The sequence below is a fragment of the Plodia interpunctella genome, chromosome 10 (assembly GCF_027563975.2).
Source record: "Plodia interpunctella isolate USDA-ARS_2022_Savannah chromosome 10, ilPloInte3.2, whole genome shotgun sequence".
NCBI lineage: Eukaryota > Metazoa > Arthropoda > Insecta > Lepidoptera > Pyralidae > Plodia > Plodia interpunctella.
Window position 1 is genome coordinate 9,958,911 of NC_071303.1, and position 16,359 is coordinate 9,975,269.

The window sequence follows — 16,359 nt, forward strand, 5'->3', positions numbered from 1 at the left end:
AAGCGCAGGTGAAAGAAGCGACGCAATAAATTCACCGCAGCCTTTCTTAACAAACTTTTCTAGTTAACAAATTTGTGTCTTTAAAAAACGCATGAGTTTTAAATTTTTCTGTAAGAGCTCAAGTCTACAACACGCGCTAGCATCTTTCTTTTCCTGGTGTCAGATTTTATTCAACTCGCCTAAAGGCATCTGATATGAGTACTTAAAAAACCGTACACTAGTTAGTACTATAAAAAAACTTAAAATACAGTCAACAGCACATCAACCTACAAAATTCATTGCAAACACGCCGCTGCTGTTACCTACCGCGCCGTGGAGGTTTATGCAGAGGAACTTCATGTGCTGTTGACTGTACAGTTATTGTGATTGGGAGTACCTTTATAGTAATATGTCTGTGCCATGAGGAATTTTTATATTTCTGTTTTATAGGCTGGCCTAGCCTTCCGTCCTTCACTGTACAATGTGTGTCATAAAATCCGACGTGTCAAAACTCTTTTTCTATTCGATCGTATATATTTGGATTTTGCCTGTTAATTACGATAAAATCATATTGTTTCAACTTTTTTATCCGTATTTATTGATTGTGTATGTCTTATCTACGTTACGGTTTTAAGATGACGCAAAAATTTTACTATTTAATTTTATATTAATTTTGGTGATTATATTTTGATTATCGGATTGTGTTTAAGCTTAAAGTCCTAAAAGCGAAGGTGAGTCAGTGCCTTGAATTTTCACTAAATGTTGTGGCGTCCCACACACACACACACATATATCACACAGTGCAATGTAGGCTCCACACTATCGTTGAACTCGGACATGTGACGACGCGAATGCATGGACATTACTTAGTATCAGTGCTTTTATTTACCGCAATGAAAAGTCAGCAATGTATATGCCAAAGTTTGGCGTATACTGTTCGCGGATAGTGTGGAGCCGGCACAAATCACGCTTCCCGCTGTCTGTGTGTATGTGTAGTGTGATTTCTGATAGCTGGAAGATAACTGAACCTACCGCTTCTAGGGGCAAGTGATCGCATAGACACTAGTGAACTTAACTATCAACCAGAATGTTTTCCTTCACCGAAAGCAAGTGGTGTCTATGAAAACTACTATACTTACATGAGTTAGATTGTTATACAAACTCATGTGGCACGAGCTGAATTCGAACATGGGCCTTTTCGATCATGGGCGGACATCAATCGCTTCGACCACTGCTCGTGTAGGTACTGAGAGGTTTATGTCCAAAGAGAAGTGTGAATGTAATAATATAATATGAACATGTTGGTGTTTACACCCAGGTGTATCGTGTTTTCCTTTGGCTAGACCTAGTTTAACTCATGCTAAATGTAGGTGCGGCACATTTCAAAGTTTAGCCTCTTAACATTTTTAAATGACTAGTTTTTGCCCGCGGCTTCGCCCGCATGTGTTATCCTGAGAAATCGGAACACAACACCCCTCATTATAGTACATTGAGTGTTGATTTTTGAAAAAAAATCTACCCTATGTTTGAACTTGCCTTTAACTATATTCATACCCAATTTCATCGAAATCGGTTGAAAGCGAAACAGACAAACTTTCGCATTTATAGTAGATTTTGCGTGAAAGAGTAACAAACACAAATACATATACACACAACCTAACAAACTTTCCCATTTATAACATTAGTAGGATTAGTATAGAATGCAAGTCACTCTTTTTGATGCAAATCCAGGTTAGCCGAGTGCCTCATCAGTGCGGCACACACGTGTAAAGAAGAATTCAATGTATGCTGATGTATTTCAGATGTATTTCTCAACAATATTCCCTGTGTTTGCATTGTTTTGGACGTGTGAGTGGTATATTAAATATTTTCTAGTGATTTCGTATCATAGGCTACTCTAGTTGGCGGCAAATGTAAAATTCTTGAGGTTTTCTTGGATATACTTGTGTTTTATTTGCCATTTTTAACACAAAAAATAGGTTCACTCGCTCGCTTACTAGAAGAAGTTGAGAAGTCGTTATTATTATGCTCGTCATCTATCGGGCAGACTGCAATTAAAACAGGTTTTATCACTATTATTAACTGCAAAAGTTATGGCAGAAATTAATTGCCGCAAAATGGTACCTATCCCTAGAGTGGTATTCCTACCCGCGTAGGCGCGGAGGGCTGCCCGCGAGCTTGAGGAATAGGCGGTTTTAACGTTCGCCGGCAAAGGTACCCCATGCAATCCCAAGTATCAGCTATCTGAATACCAATTTCAATTAAAATTTGCCCAGCCATTTGTGTGTGAAGAAAAGTGACAAACATACAAACTTTTCGCCTTTACAATATTAGTGGGAAGTGGATGGATGTTTGTCAATATTATGCGGTCTCCACACTGTCGTCGAACGCCGACGCGAATGCATGAACATTGCATTGTTTTTGTGTTTTATTTTATTTACCGCAATGAAATACCAGTAATCTATACCGAATCTAGTGTTCTTTCGGCGAACTTTTCCGTGCTAGTGTGGAGCCGGCATTACAATATTACTAGGTAGTCCCAAAGTACTATAACATTTATCATTTTAATCAACAATTATTTAGTAATAGTTTCGTTAAATAAATCACTTATTTTTTATAATTGCAGCGACGACAGCCGTAATGTGCTACGTATGTACTGAAGGGGGAAGAACCGAAGAATTTATACCACAAAAGGACACTTGCGCAGGAGGCGGGTTCAATAAATATTATCCCCCACAAACGGAGTGTCACGGCGGATGCGTGAAAATCATTAAAAAAAGATTAGGTAACACGTAGAAAATTTTTCTCTAACGATAGTTACAGTAGATAGTTTCAATTGATGAAAAAATAGGCAGTGTGGCAAAAGACCCTTGGCCTTGGGACGCTGTGGTGACCACCATCAGGGTAGGCCGCATGTGTTGCCTGCAAGAAAAAAATATTTTTTAGAGTACATAAATAAAGAAAGAAAAACTTTATTCGGCTAAACACATTTACATATTACGCTAAAACATATTTAATTTTAGAGGAACTTAATAATAATGGAAAATCCGAAAATTGAAGCCGAAAAGGTAACCGCAGCTGACAATATGCTGCGACATGAACCACAGCGCCGATTGTTAGCTGTGCCGCATAAGTGAAATAAAAATAAAGAAATATATAATATATACCGGGTTACTGGTATCAAACGCAAAACCTCCTAAAGACTACTTGGGTACATCAATACAAACAACTTTTATTGTACGACTTTTTGTGCTTCGGTATTTTTTTTTCATATAAAAAAAAAAACAATCTAATTTGCGATTCTACACATCTTAATTCTGTGTAATAGCCAAGCAACACGAGACAGTACAGTAGCGTTATGAAGCGGAATCGAACATAGAGGTAACGTTTTATTGAAACGACATTAAAACTAAGAAAAGGAAAATTGTTGTATTTATTACGTTTAGACAAAAGTCGTAGAACAAAAGCTGTTAGTCTCTATGTACCTTATGCGCCTTTGGAAGGTTATGCGTTAGATAACAGTAGCCATGTATACATATATACATAATGTATAGGTACGACGTGAAAAAATGCCTGTGATGTTCTAATTTCCGAATAAATTATTTGAATTTGAATTTATAATTAAATATAACCTTATTTTTTGTGTGTTTCAGATGAAACATCAGTCACACGTGCTTGTAACTTAAATTTACAAGCAAAAAGGGGCTGCGTTGATCATTATTTGAACAACTATGAATTGATAACAATCTGCACGACATTTACGCCTCTGAGCAACAGAGCCGACATATGGAACGTCCCAAAAGAAATCGTAGGAATACTCTCCTGTGTCGTTTTTTGTAATTTTATATTATAATTTTGGCCAAATAAAATTATTGTTACTTTTTTAAGAAATAAGTTTATATTGTGTGTTATCATGTATTTTTTTTACTTGAATAATATTTTTTGTTCACGCTTAGTTTAATTTATTAACACTTAGGGATTGCAGCCCCATAAGTGGAGTGATCAATTCCGCTTTCATTAGTCCTACTTAATACTACCTCATTGCTCTATTGTGCGTCAATGCAGCGCGTTGCCGCTCCGTTATTTACATAAACTGCTTTTGTAATGATCATTCAAATTCGACATGAGATTTGACACATGTATATAATACTAGTGATCCGGCTTCGTTCGGGTAAAACTATAATAACCGGCTTCGCTCGGGTAAAACTATAATAACCGGCTTCGCTCGGGTAAAACTATAATAACCGGCTTCGCTCGGGTAAAACTATAATAACCGGCTTCGCTCGGGTAAAACTATAATAACCGGCTTCGCTCGGGTAAAACTATAATAACCGGCTTCGCTCGGGTAAAACTATAATAACCGGCTTCGCTCGGGTAAAACTATAATATCCGGCTTCGCTCGGGTAAAACTATAATAACCGGCTTCGCTCGGGTAAAACTATAATAACCGGCTTCGCTCGGGTAAAACCCTAATAAACTTAGCCTTTGTCAGGAATTGCATTTTATGTAGGGCGACTAGTGAACGAACCCCCCGCCTCTAGTCGTCTCTTGGCCGTCATAATAACCGGCTTCGTTCGGGTAAAACCCTAATAAACTTAGCCTTTGTCAGGAATTACACTAGGTTGGTGAAAACTTCATGAAAATCCGTGCAGATGGACAAGGAAGTATGGATGTCTGTGCCTCAAGGAATTGTCTGTGCTGGCCAGCAGACTCTGTGTGTGTCAAAAAATCTCATGTGTCACAAGATTAGTTTTTCGTTCGTGTTATATTTTCGGATTTTACCTGTTGTTTACGATAAAATCATATTGTTATAATTTTTAAATCCGTATTGTGTTTGATTTATATAGATGGTGGTTTTAAGATGACGGAAAGGTTTTATTCTCGTTTAGTATATTCTGGTAGTTACATGATTATCAGTTTGTGTTAAGTTTAATGTCCTAAAATCAAAGGTGAGTGTTGTCAAGCTTGAATCATTCCAAGAAGACAATGGCATAGCCGCTCATTTCGTATAATCATATCACATTATTTCATTATTCATAAGCAACCTAAGCTATGTCTGTTCCGCTTATACGGCTAAACCGCTGGACCGATTTTGATGAAATTTAGTATGCGTATACGTAAAGACCCTTGTTCAAACACAGGCTACTTATATTTTTGAAAATCAACCCCAAATGACTCGAAATGGGGGGGTGAAAATGTTAGAAAGTAATCGATGAAATAAAACATCAGCCGAGATTGCACAAGATTATTATATTTTGTTGAGAGTGAAAAAACGTGTTTAGTATTCAGTCTAGACGGAAGGAGCGAGAATTCAAGATGACATTTTTTATTTTTATTTTAGATTGCGACCATATAGTCCAACAGAAAATAAACGCGAGCGAGGCCACAGGAAATAGCTAGTAAAATATTTTAAAGAGTAATTATTAATGGGCAACTTGTTCTATTATTTATTTCTGATGCAAATCCAGGTTAGCCGAGTGCCTCATCAGTGCGGCACAGACGTGTAAGGAAGAATTCAATGTATGCTGATGTATTACAGATGTATTTCTCAACAATATTCCCTGTGTTTGCATTGTTTTGGACGTGTGAGTGGGTATATTAAATATTTTGTAGTGATTTCGTATCATAGGCTACTCTAGTTGGCGGCAAATGTAAAATTCTTGAGGTTTTCTTGGAAATGGCATTTTTTTAAACACAAAAATAGGTTCACTCGCTCGCTTACTAGAAGAAAGTGAGTGACGTGAAAAAAGGCGGCATTACGATGTGTCAGAAACAAAGTTATCTGTCTAAAGTTAATCTATTCCTTCTTATGTATTGCGAAGTATATCGCAGAAAGAAAGATAAAGCCGTACTATAGTTATATGCCTAGGGATATAATTATATGCCCGAACATAGATATACGAAAGTGATTGCTATCTTACTAGGAATATAAGTATAAAACGGTTCAAGTTTAGTGATATAATTATTGTTACTATCTTAAGTCTATATTAAATTTAAAAGCAGTTTTATTTGTTTCAACATTTTATTGAACATGTTACTTAAAATTGTGTTTATTTCGATCCGATGAACATGTAAAAATCGTAATGTACATAAATTGCAAAACATTGACGCTGCGATACAAGCATCGGTTAGTGCAGTGTCCGGACTGTGGACACTAACGTATAAATTGTAAATCTACTTTCTAAAATGATTTTGTCAAACTATTGTACTTTTTTTGGTGAATAAAGTTATTATTATTAAAAATATATATATATATATATATATAATAGGAAAAGTGCTTCATAAAGTATATTTTCAGAAAATAAACGACTTCGTTTTCTTTCAGCGACAATAGCCGTAAAATGTTATATGTGCACTGAAGAAGGCAGTACGGAAAATTTTGTAGCACAAAAAGACACATGCGCGGGAGGAAGTTTCAAAAAATTTTCTCCTCCTGTGTCTGAATGTCCTTTTGGATGCATAAAAGTAATAGAAACGAAAACAGGTAAAGAATTTCACAATCTTATGATTCTTCTTCGACTTTTTGTGATCTTCTTGATCAGTATTGGTATCAAAATATTTAAATTTTGTGTTTTTTGCTCATGAATACAATAAATAGGACAACAAGTTACGCAAATCCTAGTCCTAATTATCATAACTAATATTATAAATGCGAAAGTAAGTTTGTTTGTTTGTTTGTTAACTTCTCTCAACATCTACTCGCTCTATCTACTCAATCAATCTTCTTGAAATTTTTCATAAATTTAATTTTTCATAACTTCATTCTCGGAAAAGTAACTAATCCCTTAGGAAAACACGCGGGCGAAGCCGCGAGCAAAAGCTAATTTGTTATATATTCGGCCATTTTACCGTGGCATGATGATTGATGACCCGTCTCAGTTTTAATTTTAATTTCTCTCATTTCTTACTCCCTATATTCCGAAATAATAATCGTTCGATGTAAAAAAAAATATTCAATAGTGGAATACAATTCTAAATTCTTGCACGCATCTGTATTTCTAGTATTTACGGATGAACCAAATCCACAATTCCACACTAATAATGAAAGAGAAAAGAATTATATTTTTGTTTGTAACGAATAAACTCAAAGGCTTTTGTTTGGTAGTGATTTTGATGAAAATTGGCACAGGGATAGATGAAACCATCAGGCAACAGATATATGAAACCATAGGCAACTTTTTCATTATATTTTTACACGAGCAAAGCCGGGGCGAGCCACCTATTCTTTTTATATACATAATATTGTCATCATGTTGAACAACTGTCGATAAGGCTTGGGTCATTACGCAGTCAAAAAAATTGGTCGGTCGGACCAATAAAATGTTTTGCTAGATTCATTCTTCATAGTCGTATTCCTTATGGCTGAGGGTCATTACGTGTAATGAAACACACAACAACTTTCTTGGCATTATTAATGGAGTGGTTTGCCATTGCCTTCTCCATTTCACACACAAGTTAATAATAATCAACCAGTGTGCAGGTTTCCTCACGATGTTTCCTTCACCACCAGAAGCAAGTGTGGTCGATGAAAACTACTATACATGAGTCAGATTGGTATACAAACTCATGTGGCACGAGTAGGATTCGAACCTGAGACTTACGATCTATAGGCGGGCGTCTTAACCATTACACCACCACCGCTTCCTTTGCTAGATTAGATTGTTTATATTGATTAGAGTGATATATAAACTGTGTTTCGATTTGTGTTTCAGCCACAATATCCTTCTATCGAGACTGCAACCAAAATGCAGCAGCAAAAAAGGGTTGTTCAGATATCGATATAGAACATGGTGTAAAACTTACTGTCTGTTATTGCTTCAAAGACCTCTGTAATAAGGCTGTGGTGCCGAGCGCCCCTCCGGCGATCGCTGGAATCGTCTCCGGTCTCATTGTAAATTTGGCAAAATGAAATTATTATAATAACATTTTAAAATATTAAGTAAGTTTATATTGTGGGTAACTTTTACCATGTGTAATGTATATGTTTTTAAACTATATTTCATATATTTTTTATATATATAATATATTTTTAATAATAATGTATTTTTACTCGCTTGATACAATTTAATTTATATCCCTAGTTGTGGTTCCGCCCTAGAATGGAACCATTTAGAATAGAATAGAATAGAAATAGGTTTATTTAAAAAAACTACAGACACACTTCATAACCTCCCGTGCATGTCGTACGAGACGACCAAGGGACTCATAGCCTGAACTGATTGGCAACAATATCATTCTTAACGTCAGGAAGCCGGGTGCTTGGAAATGAACAGAATTTTCAAAATTATAAGGTTTATGTTTTTAACTAGCTTTCGTCTGCGGCTTCGCCCGCGTTTGTTTCATGCATTTGTTTCATGCGTCCGCTCGTAACTTATTATTGACAATATCTCGGATTCTAAGCAACGTATCGCGATGAAACTCATAAGAGATTTTGTTATACAATTGCTGTATCCATTTCATACAATCATCAACTTCGATGTAGGTTTTCTCACGACGTTTTTCTTCACTGGAAGCAAGTGATGGTCGATGAAAACTACTATACTACGATTGCTATAGATAGATACATAAAAAAAACTACACTACAACGGCACACATTAAACCCAAGCTCGTATCGCGGGTCAGATGGACACAATCACAGAAACTGGCATACAATACATACACAGATAAATCTGTGCGTGATCACAAGTACAAATATTTGCCAGTGCTGGGAATCGAACCCAGAACCTACAGAGAGTGGATGGACATGGTATGGTGGTATATGATGGACGTTGTAACTATTACGCCACGGAGGTTATCAAACTTATAAAACATAAATATACAAACTTATACTTGTAATTACTTTCATATAAAATGAGTGCATTGGTGAAAATCCACGCAGTAGTTTATTGTGAATAAACAGGTAGACGCGGTAGATGACATGTTTGATAATATGTGTGTCAGGATCGCTCTCGCTGATGATTGATTAGGTTAGCAGAGACTAAAGATTTCCGCTTGCTACAATCCTTCCGCCTGAACATCCAGCGATACGACCTTGACATGTGTCATTTTTATGTTTATAGTGTGTGGTTGTATATGTTTTATAATTTATTATTTTCGTGTTTACACATACGATAAACACGGTAAATGTAACCGTGTGTTTAGACCAGGCTCCCATTTGTTAATAGTCACACGAAAAAACAGAATCCTGGACCATTTTTGATTTTGATGATAAGGCACCGTCAACCCTAGTATCTGGTATAAATTTCAAGTTTCGCATTAACTAAAATGGCTCTTGATTGTGAATACAAGACGTTTGGCTTTAGAATTGAATAACCGATATGTACATCTACGTATGGAACAAAAGTCTGCTATCAATGTGTGTGTGGCGTGATTCTATATGTGTTACCAGTGACTTATTGTTCTAAAAAGCGACCACCCTTACAATGTATGAGGAAATCTCATGAGGAGGGTCAAACTTGATAAACGAGCTATGGAGAGGGTATATGCTTGGTGCTTCTCTGCGAAATTTAGTCAGGAATGTGAAAGTACTTAGAAGAACAAATGTCACCGACATAGAACAGAATTGACGGTCGGTGGGGTATAAAGATTCTAGAAAGGCGGCCACGCTCTGGTAAACGAAGCGCTGAATATCCAATCGTTGGCCTGACAATGTCGCCAATGTCTCAGGAAGATGCTGGACCCAAGCTGCTCTCGATCGGTCGTTGTGGAAGTCTTTGGGAGTGGCCTATCCCCAGTAGTGGTGCCCAAATCTGTGCTGTGACAGCTAGACATGGTGTCCCATAATAATGGCTGAGTTTTTCGTTACATGTGCCAGAATGGCTGCGGTCTGAATGTCATGCCAGCTCGTTTTCTATAGTTTTCCCCATCAGAGGACTCAGTCTTTGAGGACCCAATCATAATTTGAATTAGTTAACTAATTTAAAATAGTATTTAATTTTTTAAATTGTGTAATATCAGTTAGTTTTTTTTTAAATAATTTTATATACATATTCTGAATTGTATTCTTATAGTTTTTAATATGATTGATATTTTGTTGGTTTTCCTAGCTGTGCATCCGGAAAATGTGATGACAAGTTAAACTGCACCGAAGCAAGAAAGATTGGGCTTGCATTCAGGCTACGCAAGCGCCGCGTCAGAGCTGAAAGGAGGTTATATTATATTATTTAGTGATTGCAAATGCATTTCAAAATTACTTTACATTTGCTCATATTGTTTTGGACATGTAAGTTATTAATGTTATTTAACTATTATAAAAAATGTTACGTTAAATTTTCACGAGATTAAAAATTAACCTTCCGGCGGTTCGGTGATGGTTTTACGACCTGTCTGACTTTAACACTCTGTGGGAACCAATTGTATGTTATCATAGGTGCATCAAGTTACCCTGCAGGAATCTATATGGCGAGGTAATAGCGGCGAGTTTGCAATGAATTTGGGTAGGTTAGTGATTTGGGATGGATGTTGACTGTACCTGCTTAATTACTATTAAATACTTCTTATCGTAAATTCTTTTTACTTTTGACACAAGTTTTGAATGTTATCGGAGAGATCCTATTGCATTCAATGTGTGACAAAAAAATATTGCCTGGGCAGTAAACCGTTGAGGAGTTCCCACGTCTGGAGCTGTTCCTAGGTGCACCATCAGGTCATGCTTATCATAATAATGCATTGTCATCCAAGTTAAGCTTGTGTACAAAATTTCAGCTCAATCGGTTGAAGATATATCCGCTTAAAAATTTTAATTGCAAGATTTCGGCGCATAGTTACGAGTTCATTGCAATTTGAATAGAAGCTTGTTAAAGTTAATATTTGTAATACGTATCAATTCTGTTAGTTTCAGTAATAATAGCCGTCAGATGCTACCAATGTAAAGGAGGCGGACCAATGAAGGAATTCATGTTAAGAAAGGACACCTGTGAAGGGGGCAGTTTCAAAAACTATCGTCCTAAATCTGTGGAGTGTCCTCATGGTTGTATAAAACTTATTGAATTTAAACCTGGTAAGATTTGATGTTATGTATGCCAATAATCTGACTACTGAGGATGCGGACCCGGGGCTCTGACGCTCCGATTCGATGGTGAGAATTGAAATGCAAAACCGCACTTCCCCCATCGGTAACATTTTCGCAAAACATTATGATAGGAAGTGTGCTGTGTATATAAATAAATAAATAAATATATTGGGACAAATCACACAGATTGAGCTAGCCCCAAAGTAAGTTCGAGACATGTTTTATGCGATACTAACTCAACGATACTATATTTTATAACAAATACATATATAGATAAACATCCAAGACCCGGGCCAATCAGAAAAAGATCATTTTCCGTCATGACCCGACCGGGGATCGAACTCGGGACCTCTCGGTTCAGTGGCAAGAACTATACCACTGCGTCACCGAGGTCGTATATACGTGGTTCATTTGTAATTCGAGTTGTGATTATCAGAAGTCATAAGACAACAAGGGATTTTTTTATTAGACTATCGAGGTCATTATGACAGAGAGTGCAAAATTTTTCAATTAATCGTTCCTTTTCACCACAGACATTCAATATTTTCTATATAAATATCTGTGCTTTTTACTGATGTGTGGTGTCGTAGTTACAGATTTATTTTTTTATGTGTGCACAGCGTTATAGTGCGCATGCGTCTAACCCTATCCCTGGCAATAATTGACATAAAGACTTGAATAGAAAATCCTCCATTATTTTTCTTTTTTGTTGATCTATGGATGGGACCGATTAGGTATATCGATTGGCAATCGATTGAATCGCAATTAACGGTTTCGTATAGTGCACCGGTCCATTTTCAGGAAGCAGTTTTTTTTTATTCGAGGTGTAAAAAAATGTAGAGGTATTCAAAATCATATGTATTTTGTAAATATCTACATTTTTGTTTTTTGTATTTTATTTTTATTGTAAATTGTATTTTATTATCTTCATAGTCGTATTCCTCATGGCTGAGGGTCGTGGTTATTACGTGGAATTAAACAACAACTTTTTTGACATTATTAATGGAGTGGTTTGCCATTGCCTTCTCCATTTCACACACAAGTTAATAAATCAACCAGTGTGCAGGTTTCCTCACGATGTTTTCCTTCACCGGAAGCAATTGGTGGTCGATGAAAACTACTATACATGAGTCAGATTGGTATACAAACTCATGTGGCATGAGTAGGATTCGAACCTGGGACCTTTCCATCCACAGGCGGGCGTCTTAACCATTACATCACCACCGCTTCTATTGCGTTCAAATGTTTGACGTTGGAGCATCAGTAATGTGGTTGAGATGTACAGTTAAGTGCGAGGATGGGGCACGAAACCTTGCCCTATTATCAATACACATTAATTAATATTTGTGATTGGGGCGTCGATTTAAGTAAATAAATTAAAATAATATAATTATAATCAAGTCAGTGAAAACAAAATCTTGGTTTTATTATAGTGCCTGGTTCCGTAGTTGTCGCTTGAATCATGTAAAAAAAATATATATATATATATGTGTATTCGAGTATATTATGTGTGTTTCAGGTTTAATAGAGTACTATCGTCGTTGTAACCCTTATAAAGACGTAACAAAGCATGGATGCATCACTAAATGGCCGGGTCAGCCTGGCTATAAAACATTCTTGTGTACGTGTTTTAGACATCTGTGCAACAATGCCAAAACCTTGAGTTCCTCTAAAGCAATCGTAGGATTAGTCTCCAGTGTTATTGTAGTTTCGGCCCATTAAAATGATTGTGAAATATATTTATATATTATTAGTAAGTTTATATAGTAGTTAACTTTTACCATGTATTAAATAAATTTCAGACGAATAATATGTATTTTTAATGCAAATTTAAACGAAACTTTCTAATTTTTGGAGCGAGAGATTAAGTGACATTATAGACAATATCGAGTACTATCATTTGCTTACACAGGTTGGCGTGTGGTTCCGCATTAGGACCACTCTAGAGATTGGTGTCTCGCGCGGGGCCCTTTCAAAAGGACCACTATCTTCCAAAGAATATTAATGTTCTTATATCTGAGATATCTTCTCTCGGAATAACATCGTCTTTCCGTGTGACGCACGCGCGCGAAGCCCTTTCTAAATATATGCTATGATCATTTTATATCCATGGGTGTGACGCGACGATCATTGTGCGGAGTACCCTAAACTGTTTTGTATGTTTATACATCTGTGGAAGTACCATGGATTTAGTAAGCGCTTCGTATGGAGTACCTACTAATTCCATGGCGACGATAGATGATAGATTGCGTCACTAAGACCTCTTTACAGTTTTATCTTTGCTCGTGGACATCATCTGACAACAGGCAATGTGAATATTCCAGCCACAAGCGAACCCTTTTAAAGGCTATATAATTTTGTTTTATAGTCTGTAATAATAACATTATTTATAATAATTTTAAGTTATATTCTTAGTATTGGCTTTGTAGATCTGAATGCCTCAATTAATTAAAGTTCCTTTATATTAAATCATTTTATTTCTCTTCTATTTCTATCAGCTACATTTTAACGTCTTACAAATTTAAACCATTTTTCACAACAACAATGTCACTCTATGAGATAACCATAAACAATATAATATAATAGAATATAACCTTTAAATGTGGTGGCTGTCCACTAACTTACTTATACTCAACACTCTTCCTCAGACATCACATTTAAAATTCCTAACTTAACAACAAATTCTTTTAAACAAAACTTACTAACAGGCTTAGTAAAAATATCAGCTAATTGGTTATTAGTACTTATATATTCAACTTTAACAAAACCTTGCTCAACCTTTTGTTTTATAAAATTATATTTAATTTCTAAATGCTTCAGTTTTCTTTGATCATAAGTTTGAACAGATTTGATAGTGCTTTGATTATCTTCAAAAATTTTAAAATCCTTTACTTCAATATTTAAATCATTTAAAATCTTAACAACAAAACAAGACTCAACACAAGCTTCACAAAGTGCTACCAATTCTGCTTCCGTCGTACTTAAAGCTACTACAGATTGTTTTTTAGATTTCCATACAACAGTGTTACCAAAAATTAAAAACAAATAACCAGTAGTTGATTTCCTATCAACGTCTCTACCCCAATCTGCATCAGCAAAACCAACTAATGAAATATTATTACAATTCTTATAACATAAATTATAATACAAAGTTTGTTTAACATATCTCAAAATTCTTTTCAAAGCTTTCCACAAAGTCAAATTCGGTTTACATTGATATCTGCTTAAATAGTTTACAGGGAACGTTAAATCTGGCCTAGAATTCACTGTTACATATAACAAAGAACCAATTAAAGATCTACATTTAGCTTCATAATTCATATCAATAGTTTCATCTTCAAATTTAAAATTTACATCCATAGGTGTATCAATCCCTTTACAATCACTCATCCCATGTATTTTAAGAATATTTTTTAAGTATCTTGTCTGATTAACTAAAATACAGTCATCTAGTCTCTTAATAGAAATTCCTAAATATGTCATGTCAGTATTACCTAGATCTTTCATTCTAAATTGTGTTGTCAAAAACGTCTTCACTTTTCCTATCTCTGTCTCCTGCTTCGCGAAAATTAAAAGATCGTCAACGTATAATAAAACATAAACATTATCTTTCATGTATAAACAATAATCATTTTCAGAACGTTGAAAGCCATAATCCAACATTGCTTCAGTAAATCTCTCATACCAATATTTCGGAGATTTTCTTAAACCATAAAGTGATTTTTCTAATTTGAAAACGTAATTGTCTTCTTTTCCAATATAATATCCTTTAGGTATTTTTAAATAAACTTCTTCATCAATTCGACCATAAAGAAAAGCTCCTTTTACATCCATTTGTTTAATCTTAAAATCTTTCTTTGCAGCAACTGCTAATAATGTTCTTAATGTTTGCATCTTCAATACAGGTGAATATAAATTATCCATATGTCCTGTTTGTTGATATCCCAAAACAACAAGTCGCGCTTTACATATCTCTGCATCACCTACTTTTTTCTTTGTAAATACCCATTTAGTATCTAAAAGTTTCATATCTCTCTTTCTTTCTACTTTCCTCCATGTTCCACTATCTTCAAGAACATTAAACTCTTCCTTAACTGCATTTCTCCATAACTCACTATCTTCTCTCTTATCTATTTCCTCAAATGTATGTGGCGTATCTTCTATTTGTCCAGTCATTAAAGCATACATTACTTCATTTTCATTTCCTTCAAAATCAGTAACATAATCTTGTTGCCACTTGGGTTTTCTAATTATTCTTTTCTCCCTTACAATTTGTTCTTTTTCAGAAATTTTCTTCGAATTATCATCTTTTTCTAATGTATCTTCCGCTTCATAAAATTCTTCATTATCATTTTCTTCATTATTATTTTCTTTGTTAACATCTTCTTCTTTTACCTCTCCGCACTCTAGTTCTACATTATTCTGTCTTTCTTTTCGTTCTTTTTCATCAAAAATTACATTTCTTCCTATCACCACTTTTTTAGTATCTTCATCGTAAAGTCTATAACCGTTTCTAGCATAACCTATCATTATCATTCTTTTTCCACAGTTATCAAGTTTATGTCTTAATTGAGATGGCACATGATTATAAGCAACACTTCCGAAAACTCTCATATTAATCACGTTTGGTTTTCTTCCTTCCCATAATTCACTTGGTGTACAATCTTTCCCTTTTGTTGGGCTTCTATTAGTTACATATGCAGAACACAAAATAGCATCCGCCCAAAATTCTTTATTCAATTGCGAATCTAATAAAAGTGTCCTAGTTTTTTCCACCAACGTTCTATTCATTCTTTCCGCCACTCCATTCATTTCAGGATTATATGGCACCGTGTACTGAACTTGAATTCCGTTATTTCTACAAAAATTATAAAATTCTCTAGTTACGTATTCTCTACCATTGTCAGATCTCAATTTTAATAAGTCACAGTTAAAATGTTTCGTAGCATAATAATAGTACTCTCTAAATATTTCAAAAACTTCACTTTTCTGTTTCATAAGGTAAACCATAACAAAATGAGTGTAATCGTCAATAAACGTGATAAAATATCTATAACCTTCTCTACTAATTGGAGTAATAGGACCACAAACATCTGTGTGCACTAGCTCAAGTGGTCTTTTAGCTCTGTAACCTATCTTATTAAATGGTAATCTAGTCATTTTCCCTAACACACAAGTCTCACATAACATATTTTCGAGGTTTAAATTTTTTAAGTCACTTAATCCGTCAACCATATTATTTTTAGTTAAAACATTTAAATTATTCATGCCTAAATGACCAAAACGCCTATGCCATAACAAACTATCCGAATTAGATAAAAAACAGTTATTACAATTTTTCTTACTGAATTTCATACAAATTTTATATA

The 16,359-nt window shown here is 35.1% G+C and overlaps 1 long non-coding RNA gene across 3 annotated transcripts; it reads left to right on the forward strand.

The window, feature by feature from the left end:
- Positions 1–468: 468 nt before the first annotated feature.
- LOC128672933 (uncharacterized) lies at positions 469–12,791 on the forward strand. 3 transcript variants are annotated; one of them, XR_008405012.2, is made up of 7 exons: positions 469–710; positions 5,448–5,564; positions 6,305–6,463; positions 7,692–7,918; positions 10,026–10,201; positions 10,814–10,978; positions 12,510–12,791. It is a non-coding gene; the product is annotated as an uncharacterized LOC128672933 (long non-coding RNA). The 3 variants fall into 3 exon arrangements; XR_008405011.2 differs by lacking the exon at positions 469–710 and adding an exon at positions 4,711–4,928 and having other exon boundaries at positions 5,321–5,564; XR_008405010.2 differs by lacking the exon at positions 469–710 and adding an exon at positions 4,711–4,928.
- Positions 12,792–16,359: the final 3,568 nt, after the last annotated feature.